Source organism: Triticum urartu, chromosome 4A, assembly GCF_056163025.1.
Source record: "Triticum urartu cultivar PI428250 chromosome 4A, HENAU_Tu73, whole genome shotgun sequence".
Classification (NCBI taxonomy): Eukaryota; Viridiplantae; Streptophyta; class Magnoliopsida; order Poales; family Poaceae; genus Triticum; species Triticum urartu.
Window position 1 is genome coordinate 142,397,514 of NC_141876.1, and position 15,220 is coordinate 142,412,733.

Consider the following 15,220-nt stretch of genomic DNA (forward strand, 5'->3'; position numbering starts at 1 on the left):
GTAGTACAAACACAGCCAACGAAGCAGGCCCCTCCGAGGCCAAAAATAGCTCCGGCGCAACAGACACAAACGCTGCAGCAATGGTGATAACACTGATGACACTACAGTTCACGCCGGATTCAGTGGCTCCAAATCCGACCAGCGAAAGAAGCCCTATAAAAGGAACGGCAGAGGACCATCCAGCTTGGACCGCATACTCGATCGTCCGTGCCAGATACATGGTACCCCAGACAAACCGGCCAACCATACTAACAGAGATTGCCGGGTCTTTAAGCAAGCTAGCAAGGTAAATAGCGGAAACAAGGAAGGAGAATCGCAGAGCGAGGACGAAGACGAGGACCCCCAGCAGCCGAACACTGGGGGCAGAAGAAATTCCCGCCTCAAGTCAAAATGGTGAACATGATATATGCTACACACATCCCCAAAAGGGAGCGCAAGCGCGCACTTAGGGACATTTATGCAGTAGAGCCAGTCGCCCCAAAGTTCAACCCATGGTCGTCATTCCCGATCACCTTTGATCGTCATGATCATCCAACTAGCACCCGTCATGGCGGTTCGGTCGCATTGGTACTCGACCCAATCATCGACGGATTTCACATGACACGAGTCCTAATGGACGGTGGTAGCAGCCTCAACCTACTCTATCAGGATACAGTACATGAAATGGGCATTAATCCCTCACGAATCAAGCCCACGATAACCACCTTTAAAGGAGTTATACCAGGCATAGAGGCCCGTTGTACGGGCTCAATCACGCTAGAGATGGTCTTCGGTTCCCCAGATAATTTCCGAAGCGAGGAGCTAATCTTCGATATCGTCCCCTTCAGCAGCGGCTACCACGCACTGCTCGAACGAACCATGTTTGCTAGATTCAACACGGTGCCACATTATGCTTATCTCAAGCTCAAGATGCCCGGTCCATGCGGCGTCATTATAGTAAATGGAAACACGGAACGTTCCCTCCATACAGAGGAGCACACCGCCGCACTAGCAGCAGAAGTACAGAGCGGCCTTCTCAAGCGGCACCATAATCCGGCCGCCGAGCCCCTGGACATCGTCAATAAGGTCTGGACTACACCGCAACAGGGCAGCTCGGTTCATCAAGAGTTGAATTAGTAAATCAAGCCTCCGTCCCAGCCCTGATAAGGAAAGGGCATCCGTACCGCGTGTACATAACTACGCACTCAAAACCCCTTGGGTACTGACGGAGGCATAACTCGCTCGCGATCCACAGTGCGGCTTGACCGACCCAGGGATTCGCATGCCTTTTTTCTCTTTTTATTACGGGGTTTTTCTCTTTTTCAGGTCTACGCGGACGACCCGTTTGCAGAACACACCAAGGAGGCAAGGAGCTCTGGCGTACAAGGTAATCCCCAGGTGGTCTCTATTAAACGATTGCCATACTTGTTTTACATACTCGCACGCAGCTCGCCCTTGGTTGGGGCATGTTAAATAGCCTTACTTGCTTATTACATTACTTGCACAAAGTACGCCTCGACGTACTAATGACATCACAATGGTGAACAAATGGTGGCGTCAGCTTATTACTTAAGTTTCCTGTTTCCTCACCTTTGTATATATTACTTATTGCACACGTACACCATGGTACGTACTACTGCGCCAGGGGCTTCATTACACCCCGCATTACGGCAATAAAAGTTCGAACACTTTTCCAGTATAGTTCGGCACCCCGAACTTATAGCATTATATGAATCGGCTCTGAATCATGTCTTTGGTCAATAGTTGGGTTGCCCAGCTCTTGTGCTTACTACCTTACGTTCCGCTACATCGGCTAGGGTAGTAAAGGGAGAACTACTGCGATTGTGTCCCGGTTCTTCTGGACGAGCACCTCAGTAGTGAAAGCCGAAAACTGATTGTCATGATGCGGCGAGAGCCGGTCAGCTGTTCGAGAGGTTCCAAATCGTTAGAGATTTTTTCCGCTGCTTGTGAAGAATCGGTCCCTCTGATTAGGCGTGTATAACGCCCCTCGTTCGGCCTTTCGAACACCAGGGGCTTCGCCAACTTCTTTAATTGTCAAACTCCTATGGCTAAGTGAGGGTAGTAAAGGCCGCATAGTCTAATTGCCTTGTTCGTTGCGCTAAACACCTCCTTTAAAGACCAGAATGTGGAGTAAAGAGTGTTTAGATTTATCCCAAACACCCCCGTACTATCTACGTGGGGGCATAAGCCGACGACTGGTCAACCCTCAGATTTCATAAACGGTCGCACAGGAGGTAAAATGTAAATAACAAGCATTATAATACATAACATCATTATTCCATATTACAGGACAGGATAATACAAATGTTCTCATGGGAATATGATATCCTTCGAATATTGCTCCGCCACAAGGCGGGACCCCTCCAGGACGCCATCAAAATAGAGCTCGGGTCGACGATGCTCCTTGCCCTCCGGCGGCCCCTCGGTCATCAGCTTCTTGGCATCCATCTTTGCCCAATGCGTCTTGACGCGGGCAAAGGCCATATGCGCACCTTCAATGCAGACCGACAGCTTCAGGATTTCAAGCCGCGGACAGGCATTTACAGGCCGCTTAAAAAGTCTGAAATAGCTACTAGGTATAGGCTCGGCAGGCCACAGCCGGACTATCAGGTCCTTCATGGCTAGCTCTGCCGACCTGTGCAGCTTGACCAACTGCTTTAGCTGGTCGCTGAAGGACAACGGATATTCGGGTCCAAAATATTGGGACCAGAATATCTTCTCCGTAGACATCCCTTCTTCGGCTCTGTAATGCTCGGCAACATCAGATATACTATGCGGCAGATCCGTAAACGCCCCTGGAAAACACAAATTTGGATAAGTACAAGGAACGTTTCTTCTACATACTTGCTTTGCATGGTGAAAGAATTACCCGCCGCAATCTCCTTGGCCGCCTAAATTTCCTGGAGGGCGTTTTGGGCTTCGGCTCGTGCATCCTTTGCGCTCTGGCGAGCCTTCGCTAGTTCAGACTCTTGCGCCTTACAATCGCGCTCCAAGGACTCAAATCTCTCGATCGCGCCCTGGAGCTGTTGTTGCGCCTCGCCAACCCGGGCCTCGTGCTTCTCGCGCGCGGCACGTTCCTTGGCCGCTTTGTCCTCGGCCTCGGCCAACGCCTTCTTGAGGGCTGCCACCTCGATCGTGGCCCCTAATAAAGTTCATGACAACTCAGTCTGGATGGACTATTCATTTTTTTTCTTAAAAGGTACAAGCAGGTCAGTACATACCTTGGCTATCCTCTAGCTGCTTCTTTACGAGGCCGAGCTCTTTATCGGCCCGCTCCAGTTTCCGCTTCAGTCCGGAGATCTCTGCAGCATGAGTGGTGGTAGCCTGCAGCGACACCTGCTTATTCACAAAGACAACTTATGTTAGACTCCTGTGATATTTCTTCTCGATCCTCTGTTCGGCTTTTTCTTTCCGAACACCAAACAGAGCATCAGGGGCTATTGTCTATACTGTGATATTCTTCCTACAAACACATTACTTAACTCAAAGCCTGATAGAAGGCTAGTGCAGGCTTCGGTCAGTCCGCGTTTCACGAACTGGACCTTCTCTATTACCGTGCCCATAAAGGTGCGGTGTGCATCCATAATAGAGGCGCCTCGTAGCGCCTCCAGCAGGTTATCCGGTGCCTCTAGTTGGATAGAGGTCACCGGCGGAATGGGCACATTCCCTCCTTTCAGGGCATGCCGTTAGCTAGACTCCGAAGCCGCATAGATCTCTGGAATGGTATCCGGCTCAGGTCCGAAGGGAACCCAGCCCCCGTCACCAGTCCCCGTAGGGGCTTTTTCCCCCATGTGTCCGGCAATTGAGGAATCGTCCTGGGGCGCCACCCCGACGATCTCCGGAAGCCCCCCCCCCTGGTCGAGGAAGGTCTTTTGCGACACCACCTCGTCGTCACCCTTGGGAGAGACGGAATGAGCAGGTGACGGAGACATGCTAGCCATCTCCTTTGATTCTAGCGATCCCTCTGACGAGGATCGCGGGGAGCCATCGCGCGCTGGACTGCAATATCAAAGTTTAAGGTATATCAATATTACAAACCGGGAAGGCCAGATGGTTTTGGATTCTGGTACTTACGAGGCGGCTCGAGGCTTGGTCCGACGAGGTCGCTCCGGACTGCTGTCAACATCCCACATGGAGTTATCCGCGTGGGAGCCTCTAACCCTCTTAGGCGCTTTCGCCTCTGGATTTGTGGGGGCCGCTCTCTTCTCCCTCCCCACTTCAGGTGGGGATTCATTGCCTTCTTCCTCTTCGTCATCATCATCAGCGGACGAAGAGGAAGTCTCGTCTTCGGACATCACGTCCGGAGCGCCTTTTCGGCGAGGGCCCTTCTTGGCCCCTCTAGCCGCTTTCTTGGCCGTCTTCTCCGGCACCTCGTAAGGTGCTGGAAAAAGCATTTTCGTCAGTAATGAGAATTCTTGGTCTTCGGGCAGCGGAGTCGGATAGTTAATCCCCTCCGCTATCTTGACCCAGGCCTGAAAACACGGGTAGGAAAGCTTAGGCTTTTTTCTCAAAATATGCTAGTAAAGGGTACGCCTTGAAAACATTAAAAGAACTTACCGGGTTAGCCTGGCGTTCTAAGCTAATCCCACGATCTTCGGTGGTGGGCGGTGGCGTCTCACCGGCCTTGAAGAGCACTTTCCAGATTTCTTCATGTGTCATGCCGAAGAGCTCTAGTAGCGTCTGGTGCTTGGCTGGATCGTACTCCCACAGATAGCAAGTCCGGCGTTGGCATGGAAGGACCCGACGAATAAGCATGACCTGGACCACGTTGATAAGTTTGATCTCCTATCTATCATGTTCTGGACACACGTCTGGAGCCCAGTCAGCTCGTCCGAGGGACCCCAGGTTAGGCCCCTCTCTTGCCAGGAGGTGAGCCGCATCGGGAATCCAGATCTGAATTCGGGGGCCGCCACCCAGTTGGTGTCGCGCGGCTTGGTGATATAGAACCACCATGATTGCCACCCTTTCACCCTCTCTGCGAACGAGCCTCCGGGCCAGGTAATGTTGGGCATCTTTCCCACCATGGCGCCTCCGCACTCTGCTTGTTGGCCGCTCACCACCTTCGGCTTCACGTTGAAGGTCTTCAACCATAGGCCGAAATGAGGCGGCATGCGGAGGAAGGCCTCGCACACGACAATGAATGTCGTGATGTTGAGGATGAAGTTGGGGGCTAGGTCATGGAAGTCTAGCCCATAGTAAAACATCAGTCCATGGACGAAGGGGTGAAGAGGGAAGCCCAGCCCGCGGACAAAATGTGTGAGAAACACAACCCTCTCGTGGGGCTCTGGAGTAGGGACGATTTGTCGCTTATCCGGGAGTCGGTGAGCGATCTCCTTGGCCAGATATCCAGCCTCCCAGAGCGCCTTGATATCCTTCTTCTTGACGGAGGAGGCCATCCACTTACCCCCAGCTCTGGATCCGGACTTTTTTGGAGTGCTTTCTCGGTTGAGGGAAAAGCTAAAAGCTTGGGCGCTGGAGCTCAGGGACGGAAGGACTGAGGAGGAGCTGAGGTGTGGGTGAAGGAAGGGAATCCTTATCCCCTTATAAAGGCCATGAATATCAAGCGTCTCCCCATTCACCTTAAACTCGCCTATTCCCAAGGGTCGTGCAAACGGCACGGTTGGGTCACCCACGCCCGTATTGATGAGAATCCCGTAATAAGGGGGCACGATCTCTTCTTCGACAAGACATGCCAATAGCAACCGCGTCTCGAAACATGGAGCGGCAGACGAAAATAGTTCAAAATTATGACTGGACAGATGTAATGTCATGTTGTAAAAACTGTCAGCGGATTAGACTCGTGTGAAAATATATTCTCTCTACGGTTATGTACGGTGTGTGTGACAGGTCCGGATACTATCATCGCATCCGAACACTATCTTGAAGTTCGGATAGAAGGGGGAACCCGCCCTGCAATGCCGAAAACAATCTACGCGTCGGACTCCTCATCATTGAAGCCAGGTTCAGGGGCTACTGTGGGAGTCCTGGACTAAGGGCTCCTCGGGCGTCTGGCCTGTTATCCATGGGCCGGACTGATGGGCTGTAAAGACATGAAGGCCAAAGACTGTACACGTGTCCGGATTGGACTCTCCTTGGCGTGGAAGGCAAGCTTGGCGACCGAATATGAAGATTCCTTTTTATGTAACCGACTCTATGTAAACCCTAGATCCCCCCGGTGTCTATATAAACCGGAGGGGTTAGTCCGGAATGGATAGACATTCATTACTATAGTCATACAGGCTAGGCTTCTAGGGTTTAGCCATTACGATCTCATGGTAGATCAACTCTTGTAAACACTTATATTCATCAATATAAATCAAGCAGGACGTAGGGTATTACCTCCATAGAGAGGGCCCGAACCTGGGTAAACATCGTGTCCCCCGTCTCCTGTTACCATCGATCCTAGACACACAGTTCGGGACTCCCTACCCAAGATCCACCGGTTTTGACACCGACAGGCATCACTTGGTGGTTCACCACCATCTTGAGGTTGATCTTGCCCATGATCTTATTCATTTGGTTGAGGGCCTTCACTTTGTTCTCTGGAAGCATGTGGGTCTTGGGTTGGTGATGGTTCCACTTGAGTGGAACAGTTTCCTTCTCCTTCGTCCACAAGGTGTTTCTCAATGGGTAGGATATGACCAACCCCCATTCTTCTTATGGCTTGGGGAGGAATTTCATCACCTACATCACAAGTACCACTTTCTCCACTTGGGAGCCGGTATTCCCATCAAACTCCATGTTACACTTCTCCTCTATGAGTCCAGTGGACTTGTTGAGGACACGGCAAGCATGAGAGTTTGTAGCATAACCAACAAATATGCCCTCATGAGCTCTAGCCTCAAATTTAGACAAACGAACACCTTTCTTGAGAATGAAACACTTACACCCGGACACCCGGAAGTATTTGAGGTTGGGCTTGTTACAGGTGAGTATCTCATATGGAGTCTTGTTCAAGCCTTTGCGGAGGTAGAGCCGATTGGATGCATGACAAGCGGTGTTGATGGCTTCGGCCCAAAAGTTGTATGGAGACTTGAACTCCACCATCATGGTCCTTGCCGCATCCATCAACGTTTGGTTCTTCCTCTCCGCTACACCATTTTGTTGAGGGGCGTAAGGTGCAGAATACTCATGCTTGATCCCCTCATCACTAAGAAACTCATCTGTAGCGACCAGACCTCAAACAGTCTGATCTCTGTGCTCCGGTGTCATCCCTGGATCAGTAATACTGACACCGCACAGTACTCGGAGGATTTATAGCAGAGTAGAAATCACACACTTATTACATCGAGTGTCTCAAAAGAGAACTTATTACAATAAATATGGCTTAAGGCCATCTAATTATGATAACAGCGGAAGGCTAGGAAGATAAGTGAGTCCATCAACTCCAACGGCATCACTGAGTATAGAACCACGACCTAAAAACTCCTTAATCGTCGTCTGAAAAGTCTGCAACATTAACGTTGCAGCCCGAAAACGGGTCAGCACATGGAATATGTTGGCAAGGTAACACATAGAGAGTAATGGAATGCAACAGCTATACTATATGCATATTTGGCTGGTGGAAAGCTCTATGGTTACAGTTTTGCATAAAGCCAATTTTTCCCTACTTCAAAAGGAATAAATTTAATTACTATCATGGTGGTTGTTAAACATTGAGAATGGTTGACAGCATTCTCAATCCCAATTAAGCATCATCATTAACCCAACAACATTAATTTTAGAGTAACATGTTGAGATTCACATGATAATCTAGATACTAGATACTCAAGATGTCCATAACCGGGGACACGGCTAATCATGATTAGTTTGTTACACTCTGCAGAGGTTTGTGCACTTTTCCCCACAAGACTCGATCGCCTCCGTTGGATTTCTCGCACTACATGGTGTTTGAGAAACGGATGACCGAGACACAGTCTTTCAGAAGCGCTAGCACCTTACGATGGATAGACCGGTACACCTACTTTCCCCTACATCTGCTAGTCTACCCTGTAAGAGTTCGCACAACTTAATGAACTATGCCAGAGCCCATAATGTCTTGTGGCTGCACACGGAAGTTTCTAGTTTGAAAAATCTCATGATCCCTTTGAGCCTGGGTGGCGGTCCAAAAGAAAACAGGCAGGTCCTGGAATATCCAGGTGCGTCAATCCACCCAGTTGTGTGTTTAAGTTGCCACCTTAGATAAACCATTAATTATCAATCTCACATCTGTCATGGATTTCACTCACCCAATCCACGTCTACTAGCATAGCATGGCATAATAAGCAAACGTAGAAGTAACTCCCAAAGGTTTGATAATAAATAGGTAATAGGTACTACCTCATTTACTTCCCATCCCACAGTTTAATTAGATCCTAATCATGCAATGTGTGAAGATTGATCTAATGCAAAAAAACTGGGTTGTAGAAAAGGTATGATCAAAGTGTTACTTGCCTTGCTGATGATCCGTGAAACCTAACGATTCGAAGTAACAGGCGGCGCACTCTGGGTACTCTATCGCAGGCAAACAAACAAGCATACAATAAGTACTCATCTAATGCATAGGTAAAACTCAAATAAGAGATCTAACCAGAAGGTTCAACTTAAGAACTCCGGTTGGCAAAAGGAATCAAATCGAACGAAGCAAAGAAAGTCAAATGGCGAAAGAAAACAACTTCGTTCTAGTAATCTGAACCTAAGTCCAATTTTACAGTAGCAAAAACGTGTTTAAGTTGATTATTCGGATAGAGGGTTTCGAGACGAAACTCCAGGCGCTTGAATCGCCTGATTCCGATAAACGAGCGAAAAGTTAAACTAAAACGAAAATCAGATCAGAAATCGCGATCAGAAAATAACCGCGGAAAAATCCGACGAAAAAGAAAAACGACGACCGGAATTTTTTTTTCAACGGCATGGATTTCGAGGTGCGGCGAACCTCGGGCGACGCGCGGCTCCGGCGGATCGGCGGCGGGGCGGCGGCGGCGGCGGGGCGGCGGCGGCGGCTGGCGGCTAGGGTTAGGGCGCGGCTAGGGTTTCGGAGCGGCTGGGCCTTCGGGCTGGCTTGCCCCGGCTTATAAAGGCCCCGGCCAAGCAGAGTCCTGGCCGAGTACGGCCCATAGTCGGTTCCTTTTTTTTCGCTCGGAAGAAAAAAAAATAAAAAGAAATACTAAACAGACTCCAAAAATCCCGAAATAAATTTTCCCGGGCTTCTAAAATTAAGCCCGACAAAGTGAACATTTATTTGGGCCCTAAATGCAATTTTGAAAAACGCGCATTTTTCCTAATTCAAATAAAAACAACAAAAAAAACTCCGAAATAAAACTGTTTGATTTTTTTATTAAATCCTCAATATTTCTATATTTTGGGAAAGTCATTTTATTCCCTCTCTCCTATTTTTGTAATAGAAATAATTGATGATAAAATAAATAAAATCAAATGATCCTATTCTCAAAATTTGAGAAAAACTCAAATATGAAAATAACGAAATCCCCAACTCTCTCCGTGGGTCCTTGAGTTGCTTAGAATTTTCTAGGATCAAAACCCAAAGCAAATAAAATATGATATGCATGATGATCTAATGTATAACATTCCAAATTGAAAATTTGGGATGTTACAAACCTACCCCCCTTAAGATGAATCTCGCCCTCGAGATTCGGGTTGGCTAGAAAATAGGTGAGGGTGGTCTTTGAGCAAATCTTCCTCTCGTTCCCAGGTGGCTTCATCCTCCGTGTGGTGGCTCCAATGAACCTTGCAAAACTTGATAACTTTGCTGTGAGTAACTCGGCTGGCAAACTCGAGGATCTTAACTGGTTTCTCCTCGTAGGTCAAATCATTATCCAACTGAATAGTTTCCAAAGGCACTGTGTCTCTCAATGGTATGTCAGCCATCTCCGCGTGACACTTCTTTAACTGAGAAACGTGGAACACATCATGAATTCCTGACAATCCTTCGGGCAATTTCAACTTGTAGGCCACTTCTCCCATACGCTCCAAAATTCGATATGGTCCTACAAATCGTGGCGCTAACTTCCCTTTAACTCCAAAACGCTTTGTTCCCCGAAGTGGAGATACTCGAAGATAAGCTCTGTCTCCAACTTCGTAAACTGTCTCCTTGCATTTAGAATCTGCATAACTCTTCTGTCTGGACTGGGCTACCTTGAGCCTATCGCGAATCAACTTCACTTTCTGTTCAGACTCCTTAATCAAGTCAGGTCCAAACAACTGACGGTCTCCAACTTCGTCCCACGACAACGGTGTCCTGCACCTCCTTCCGTACAAAGCTTCGAAAGGGGCCATCTTCAAACTGGTTTGGTAACTGTTGTTGTAAGAGAACTCTGCATATGGCAAATTATCGTCCCAACTAGATCCATAATCTAGCGCACAAGCTCTCAGCATATCCTCCAAAATCTGATTGACTCTCTCGGTCTGTCCATCTGTCTGCGGATGAAAAGCTGTACTGAATTCTAGCCTGGTTCCCAAAGTTTCGTGCAACTGCTTCCAGAACTTTGAGGTAAACTGGGTTCCTCTATCTGATACAATACTCCTCGGAACTCCATGCAGACATACTATTCTGGTCATGTATATTTTTGCCAACTTAGCACTGGTATATGTGGTCTTTACTGGGATGAAATGAGCTACTTTCGTCAATCGATCGACTACAACCCAAATCGAGTCATAGCCTGAACGAGTCCTGGGCAATCCCGTGATAAAATCCATGCCTAACTTATCCACTTCCATTCGGGTATCGGCAATGGTTGTAACAATCCTGCTGGCTTCTGATGCTCTGCCTTTACTCTCTGGCATACATCACAAACTGCTACATACTCTGCTATTTCTTTCTTCATTCCGGTCCACCAGAAAATATCCTTCAAATCCAGATACATCTTGGTATTCCCTGGGTGAATTGAATAGGGTGAATCATGGGCCTCTTGCAGAATTAACTTCCTGATCTCCGGGTCATTGGGCACATAGACACGGTCTTCAAACCATAGGGTATCGTGCTCATCCTCACGAAATCCTTTAGCTTTTCCTTCTTTCATTTTCTCCTTTATGGAAGCAATCTCCTTGTCAGTCTTCTGAGCTTCCCTGATTTTGTCCATCGAAGTTGACTGAATTTCCAACGCTGCTACATAGCCTCTCGGAACTATTTCCAAACATAGTTCACGAAGATTTTCTGCTAGCTCCTTGGGTATTTCTCCCGTCATTAACGTATTGACATGGCTCTTGCGGCTTAATGCATCAGCTACTACATTAGCCTTCCCGGGATGATAATGCAATCTCATATCATAATCCTTGATGAGCTCCAACCATCTCCTTTGTCTGAGGTTCAACTCCTTCTGTGTGAAAATGTACTTCAAACTCTTATGATCCGTGTACACCTCACAATGATTTCCAATGAGGAAATGTCTCCATGTCTTCAAGGCATGCACTACGGCTGCTAACTCCAAATCATGCGTAGCGTAATTCAACTCATGGGGCTTCAGTTGTCTTGAGGCATATGAAACAACTCTCCCTTCCTGCATAAGCACTGCTCCAAGTCCTCGACGTGAAGCGTCACAATACACCTCATAATCCTTGGTCTGATCTGGCAAAATCAACACTGGTGAGGTAACCAAGTGTTTCTTCAACTCCTGGAAACTAGCCTCACACTGCTCAGTCCATTTGAACTTGGTATCTTTCTTCAACAACTCCGTCATAGGCTTCAAAATCTTTGAAAATTTTCAATAAACCTCCGGTAGTATCCTGCGAGTCCAAGAAAACTCCGGATCTCTCCAACAGTAGTTGGGGCTTCCCACTTCGTCACGGTATCAACTTTAGTGGGATCAACAGCTATACCTTCTCCAGATATAACGTGTCCGAGGAATCCTACTTCCTTCAACCGAAACTCACATTTGCTGAACTTGGCATATAACTGATGTTCTTTGAGCTTTCCAAGTACCAAACGCAAATGCTCCTTATGTTCCTCTTCATTCTTTGAATAAACCAGGATATCATCAATGAACACTACAATGAACTTATCCAAAAACTCCATAAACACTTTGTTCATCATGTTCATAAAATAGGCAGGCGCGTTAGTCAGACCAATGACATAACGGTATACTCATACAGCCCATACCTGGTGGTAAAAGCTGTCTTCGGAATATCATGTTCTCGAATCTTCAACTGGTGGTACCCTGATCGCAAATCGATCTTGGAAAACACTTTAGCTCCTTTCAATCGATCAAACAGATCATTGATCATTGGTAGCGGGTACTTGTTCTTGATTGTTACTTCATTCAATCCTCGATAATCAACAACCATCCTTAACGATCCATCCTTCTTCTCTACTAATAGTACTGGTGATCCCCAAGGTGAAGAACTTGGGCGAATGTAACCTTTATCCAGTAACTCCTTAATCTGTTTCTTAATTTCCACCAAATCCTTTGCTAGCATCCTATATGGTCTCTTTGATATTGGCCCTGTGCCTGGCAATAGCTCAATCAAGAACTCAATATCTCTATCCGGTGGCATGCCTGGCAACTCCTCTGGAAATACATCAGGGAATTCCCTTACCACTGGTACTTCCTCCTGCACAACTCCTGTTAATGAATTTACTTGTGTCTTGTTTGGCGCATGCTGGGATACATACTTGATCCTTCTCCCTTCTGGGGTGGTAAGCAAAATTGACTTACTAGCACAATCGATGTTTCCTCCATACATCGATAGCCAATCCATACCAAGAATCACATCCAGACCTTGAGATTCCAGAATAATTAAATCTGTTGGGAAAACATGCCGTCCTATACTTAATGGCACTTGAAAACATCCTTGACTGGCCATGTACTCTGCTCCTGGTGAGCTTACTAGCATAGGTGTTTTGAGAACCCTAGTGGGTAGGCTATACTTTTCCACAAATCCCCTTGATATGTATGAATGCGATGCACCAGTATCAAAAAGAACGAGTGCAGTAAATGACTTAACCAAAAACTTACCTATTACTGCATCGGGCTGAGCTTCAACCTCCTCCACATTAATGTGGTTCACCTGTCCCCTATTGAAAGGGTTCGGCTTCTTTCCAGAGCTTCCATTGCCGTTTTGGCCTTCAGGACATTCATTGGCATAATGTCCGGTCTTGGAACACTTGAAACAGGTGACTTGACTCAGATCTCTCTTGGCTGGGGTTGATGGGGTGCTGCGGTTCTGGCCATTGCTTCCTCCATTCCCATTACCATTCTTGGTGCCATTGTGATTGTGCGAGCTACCTACTCCATGGGTATGCTGAAAATGTCCTCCCGGTCTAGGGGTAAAATGTGGCTTCTGCTGAGCTCCTGAATTATACTTTCCTTGTCCATACTTCCTCTTGCGGTTCTCAATTTGCTGCTGCTTCCCTTCAATCATAAGAGCACGGTCTACCAACTCCTGGTAGTTGTTGAAGGTGGCTACCATCAACTGCATACTCAACTCATCATTCAGTCCTTCCAGGAACTTCTCCTGCTTAGCTGCATCCGTAGCAACGTCATCTGGGGCATAACGTGCTAGCTTACTAAACTCCTCCACATACTGGCCAACTGTCCTTCCTCCTTGGCGCAAGTTACGAAACTCACGCTTCTTCATGGCCATTGCTCCTGCTGAAACATGGACAGTACGGAAAGCCTGCTGAAATTGATCCCATGTGACAGTGTCGACTGGAAAGGTGGCTGTGAAATTCTCCCACCATGATGGTGCGGGTCCTTCTAACTGATGTGCGGCAAACTTAACCTTCTCCGCATCTGTGCATCCTGCTGTGGTCAACTCCCTAGCTGTCTTGCGGAGCCAATCATCTGCTACTATCGGCTCGGTGCTACTGGAAAACACCGGTGGATTCAGCCTAAGAAAGCGGGCTAAGTGGTCAATAGGTGGTGGTGGTGGTGGTGGGTTGTTGTTGTTGTTCCCCTGATTCTGATTCTGGACTAGCAACTGCATCAAGGTGTTCTGCTGCTGGATCAACTGGGTGAGCTCCGGCGAAAGGCAAATCCGGGGTCACGTCTCGGAGGCATATGAGGGTTTAGAAAAGATGAGATATAAGAATAGAGGGGGTCTAAAGAGAAAACACTACCCATATGCACATGAGGCAAAAGCAAACAATTCACTTCATTCAAACAAACAAAGGCATACAATCGATCTAACTATCGCAAAGTGCTCGGACTACTATATTTACATGGTGGACTACTACTACTGATGAGGTGGTCTACTAGAAATATTCTACGGTTGTAGACTCCATGATATCTGCTCCTGCTTCATCAACATAATCATCATCGCTACTATCTGCTTCCGAGTCGGTGCCGTCAATGATGATGTAGTCTTCCGGGCTAATCTCCTTGGATTCTTCGTCTTCATCTACTGGTGTTGGGCCTCCCATAAATATTCCAATCTTCTTGATCAGGTCGTCATTCTTCTCCACCAATACTTCAATTTCTTCTTCATAATCTTCGCGTGTAGCCTTGAGTTCTTCCTCCAGTTCCTTGATTCTAGTCTTAGCCTTCTTCAGATCTATCATGTCGGCGCACATCTAATTCTCCTGTCGTCGAATGTGTTGATTTAACTCCTGAATAAAAGCTGCAATTGATCTATCTTTCCTGGTGTTAATCATCTCCCAGTGTTCATCTTGGCGCCCACAAATCTGGTATATAGTATCCTTCAGATCCTTGCGGTAGACTTCTCCAATGCGTCCCATGGCGATGTGAGCTGCCATGCTCTTTCCTAGACTCCAAGTTGGTGCATCAAAAGAAAACTCTATGGGCTCAGTGACTGGCATGCACGTCCTTCCTGGGATTTGAACTTGAATCATCCAGCGCTCTTCTTCAGGTAAAGTGGCATTGTAGGTTCCCGTGAAGCTTGGTACTCCTATGTTCAGGTATCTAGTGACTTCCTTCAAGTGACGTCCAAAGGGTGTATCTTCATTCGGTTGGGTGAACTTGTTCCTTGCATCTGCCATCCTAAAGAGTAGAAAAGATGAGAGGTCAGAAGAGAAGAGGGTGAGTAGTGATCTAGGTCTTTAGCTTAGTGGTCGTGTCCTATAGTCAGCGTGTGCTCTGATACCATCTCTGTAGCGACCAGACCTCAAACAGTCTGATCTTTGTGCTCCGGTGTCATCCCTGGATCAGTAATGCTGACACCACACAGTACTCGGAGGATTTATAGCAGAGTAGCAATCACACACTTATTACATCGAGTGTCTCAAAAGAGAACTTATTACAATAAATATGGCTTAAGGCCATCTAAT